Consider the following 4,734-nt stretch of genomic DNA (forward strand, 5'->3'; position numbering starts at 1 on the left):
CCTCTTCTAGTGAAAGGACAGCCCCTCCATTGTGCCCTGGATCAGAACCCTCTCTTCCCCGGTGTAGTAACCTCTTCATCTCCTGCATCATTAGCTTCTTCCTCACTCCTGAATCACCATCAGCAAACAAGCACACTCTAGCATCCCCTATCCTAAAGAAAGAAAATCTGCCTTCACCACATATCTCCTCCAAGCCCAGTCTGGCTCCCCTTCAGAGGGAAACTGACCAAAATTCCCTTCATTCTCTTTCTTCATTTTCTTCCACTTTCTCCTCAACCCTCTCCATCTGCCTCCCCCATTCCCCACCACCACACAGAACTCTGTCGAAACTTCCCTTGTCAAAGCTGCCAATTAGCTCCATTTGTCAAATACTATCATTGCTTAATATGTCGCTCAGTCTCTCAACAGCATTCAAAACACGTTTTCTTCTTTTGGCTTCTATGACTGCATACTAACCTGGTTTTTCTCCTGTCTTCACATCTTTTATTCTATGTATATTCTCTCTGGATGATCTAATCTAGTCCTTTGAATTAAATATCATTTGTATACTACTGACTTCCAAATATATACATCTTTGACTCTGGGTGTTCCCTTGAGAGATGGGATTGTCTCTCTAGTGGTTTATTTAACATGTGCACATAGCTGTCTAAAGCTAATACAGAGAAAAATAAGCTCCATTCCCTCTCTTCATACCTGTTAATCCTTCATTTGCTCCCATTATGGTAAATGGCCCTACCATATATTCAGTTGTTCAACCCAAAACAGTGATCATCTGCAATCCCCCTCTTTCCTTCAACCCCTATTCCCCACTTTTCTGTAAGTCCTTTCAGATACACCTGCAAAATGCATTCAAAAAAATTCCACTTCTATTTTGCCTGTAATCAGTGAAGTTCAAGTCACCATCATCTCACCATTACTAGTTCTCTAACTGTGCTCTGTGGTTCCACACTTGCCCCCAACAATACATCCTCCGTACAGCAGCAAGAATTATCCCTTTAAAATGTGATCCATATCATATCATTCTCCTAAACCCACCAGTGGCTGCCTTGTACTAAAGTCCAAACTCTGCACCATAGTCTACAATTTTTACATGCTTTAGCCCTTGCCCAACCACAAAGAGCCAGAGAACAATCCCATTGTGTACCCAGAAGGTGGCAGCTCGAATAGTTATCAACTCCTTATCGTATCATGTTGTTTACACAATATTTTTCCAGTTATGAAATATGTCATAAAGAATGAACATTACATCAGGGGAGTGATGTCAGCATCATGGCGGCATAAAACATTCCTCTTTTTTGTCCCCTTTTTAAAACAACAAAATAGACATCCATCCACAAACAAAAGCACCTTTGTGGGAGCTGTGGGATCCAGGAATCTCACCTACCTGTGCATCCGGTAATAGGCAGACAGATTTCGGTATAGGCTGCAGAATCAAGGGAGCCAGTGAACCTGCCCAGAACCCCCTCTTGCTATGATTGGAAAAAAAAAACCCCAAAACTGGAGAGTGCTGACCTGGGCAGATACTCATGCATGAGAGGGAATTCGCAGAAGTCCAGCCTTCCTGAGGGGAGATTCCAGCACACCATTCTAGAAACAACAACAACAACAAAACAAGTTTGGTCACAGCAGAGGGGGTGGTAAGAGGAACTTTCCCAGTGTCCCCTCCCCCAAGGAAACACTGTACCAGGCTGATGTATCCAGTGGCGGTGCCCTCTCCCTCGTTAGGGGCGGGGAAGGATAGTTTGGGGTGAGTACCCAGCTACCTCAGTTGTGTGGGACAAACCTGTTTCTCTCCAATAGCACCCAGAGTTCTGAGGTTGGTCTTTCATGACTGGATGTGGGGGAAGAGGCAGAGAAGGGACGCCTTTCCTGCTGATTGCACTCAGCAGGAAGTCCACCCACAAACCCCTGGGAGTACCACACCTGAGGATCTCCCTACTAGATCCATGGGCCAGTGCTAAACCCACACCTCGCCCTAGTCTGTGGCATCTCCATGTGCACGCTTCCTACTGCAGTAGTGAAAGCAAGCTCCTGTGGCTAGGAAGCACACTCAGAAACAGGCCACATAGTGTGGACAAGGGAGAAAACACAAACTGAAGCTATAGCACCACCTTCTGGAAAACAAAAGAGAGGTTTCCAGGAGCCTGCCTGGTGACTTGTAAGCATCAGAGAAGACATAAAAGTTTAAGAATCCTGCCACACGAGGGAGCAAGAGAAGTGGAGTAAGAGTACCAATACAAAGACAGATAAAACCCCAGGTAATAACGACACTATTGAACAGGATGGTCCATCAGAAACCAACTAACAAAGGTTTAAGGTGGCATCTCCTACTTCAAATGTGAAAGCAGTAATGCAAAACTACAAGGAACATTTAAGATCAAGGAAACATACCATTACAAAAAGAAAATAATGATTCTCCAATAACAAAGCTCAAAGGTACAGAATTTTGTGATCTAGCCAAAAAAGAATTCAAAATAGCTGTTTTGAAGAAACTCAACAAGCTGCAAGAAAACTCAAAGACAGTTTGATGAAATCTCAAAAAACACAAAAAACAAGATCAAAATGAAAATTTCCCCAAAGAGATAGAAATCATAGAAATGAACCAAACAGAGATTCTGGAGCTGAAGAACTCAATATATGAAATGAAAAATGCAGTAGAATCTGCAGTAGAGCAGAGCAAATGGAAGACGGAACAAGTGCATTAGAGATTAGGAGTTTGGAAATAACCCAGCTAGAGGCAAATAAACAAAACAAAACAAGTATGAAAAGAGTGAAAAAAGCCTATGTGGTCTATAGTATTCCATCAAAAGGACAAATATAATAACTGGTGTTCCAGAAAGAGAGAGAGGGAGACGGGAGCAGAAAATTTATTTAAAGAAATAATAGCTGTGAACTTCCTAAACCTGAGGAGAGGATTGGGCACCCAAATACATGCTAATAGATCATCCTATTGGTCATGATGTATAACACTTTTAATGTGTATCTGCTCTAGGTTTTTGCTTTGTGGTTACCATGAGGCTTACACAAGACATCTAACAGATAACACGGTGCATTTTAATTTGATAGCAGCTTGACTTCAGTCATCTACAAAAGTTTCACCCTTTTACTTCTCCATTTTTATATTTTTAATATTTCTCAGGATATAGAAATAATTCTAAAAGCAGCTAGGGAAAAAAGGATTGTAACCTACAAAGGAACACCCATTAGGTTATCAATGGGTTTTTCAGCAGAAACCCTACAGGCCAAGAGTATGGAATGGCATATTCAAAGGGTTGAAAGAAAAAACTTGCTAGCCATGAATGGTCTATCTAGCAAAGTTATCCTTCAGATATGAAGAAGAAATAAAGCCTTTTCTAGACAAAAGCTGAGAGAGTTCATCACCACTAGACCTGCCTTGCAAGAAATGCTGAAAGGAGTTCTTTGAGCTGAAATGAAAAGAAGCTAAGCAGTGACAAAAAATACAAAAGTATATAACACACTGGTAAAGGTAAATATACAATCAGACCTAGAAACTAAATCTGTAATAGGATAGTTTGTTAACCACATAATTTTAGTATAAAGGTGAAAGGAAGAGTATTAAAAGTAACAATAGCTACCATAATGTGTTAATGAATACGCAATATAAAAATGCAACATCAAAAATATAAAAACGGAGAAGTAAAAGGGTGAAACTTTCGTAGATGACTGAAGTCAAGCTGCTATCAAATTAAAATGCACTGTGTTACCTGTTAGATGTCTTGTGTAAGCCTCATGGTAACCACAAAGCAAAAACCTAGAGCAGAAACACATTAGAAGAGTTATACTCTTTCGTTCAGGCCCGTGGCACCGGCAGGATGGGCAAGTGTCGCGGTCTTCATACTGCCAGGAAGCTCTGTAGCCACCGACGAGACCAGAAGTCGCATGATAAACAGTACAAGAAAGCCCATTTGGGCACAGCCCTGAAGGCCAACCCTTTTGGAGGTGCTTCTCATGCCAAGGGAACTGTGCTTGAAAAAGTAGGGTTGAAGCCAAACAGCCAAATTCTGCCATCAGGAAGGGTGTCAGGATTCAGCTCATCAAGAATGGCAAAAAAAATCACAACCTTTGTACCCTATGATGGTTGTTTGAATTTTACTGAGGAAAATGATGAAATTCTGGTTGCTGGATTTGGTCGCAAAGGTCATGCTGTTGGTGACATTCCTGGAGTCCGCTTTAAGGTTGTCAAAGTAGCCAATGTCTCTCTTTTGGCCTTATACAAAGGCAGGAAGGAAAGACCAAGATCATAAGTTTTGATAATGAAAGCATGATAGTAATAAATTTCCATATGCCAAAAAAAAAAAAAAAAAGTATTATACATCATGACCAAGAGGAATTTATCTCTGGGATGCAAGGATGGTTCAACATATGCAAATGTGATATACCATATTAAAAGAATGAAAGATAAAAATCATATGATAATTGCAAGAGATGCAGAAAAGGCTTTTGACAAAATACATCCTTTCATCATTAGAATCCTCAACACATTTGGTATAGAAAGACCATACCTCAGCATCATAAAGGCATATATGATAAACCCACAGCTTACACTGTACTCATCAGTGAAAAATTGAAAGCTTTTCCTCTAAGATCAGGAATAAGACAAGGGTGCCCACTCTCACCACTCTTATTCAATATGGTACTCCTACTTAGGATCAACTAGGCAAGACAAAGAAATGAAAGTCATCCAAATCAGAAAGCAAAAAGTAAAATTGTCAC

General features: G+C 40.7%; 1 pseudogene; it reads left to right on the forward strand.

The window, feature by feature from the left end:
- The first annotated feature begins 3,831 nt into the window (after nt 1-3,831).
- LOC137768560 (small ribosomal subunit protein uS12-like) lies at nt 3,832-4,275 on the forward strand (annotated as a pseudogene).
- Nucleotides 4,276-4,734: the final 459 nt, after the last annotated feature.

This window comes from Eschrichtius robustus, chromosome 8 (genome assembly GCF_028021215.1).
Source record: "Eschrichtius robustus isolate mEscRob2 chromosome 8, mEscRob2.pri, whole genome shotgun sequence".
In the NCBI taxonomy this organism is placed as follows: domain Eukaryota; kingdom Metazoa; phylum Chordata; class Mammalia; order Artiodactyla; family Eschrichtiidae; genus Eschrichtius; species Eschrichtius robustus.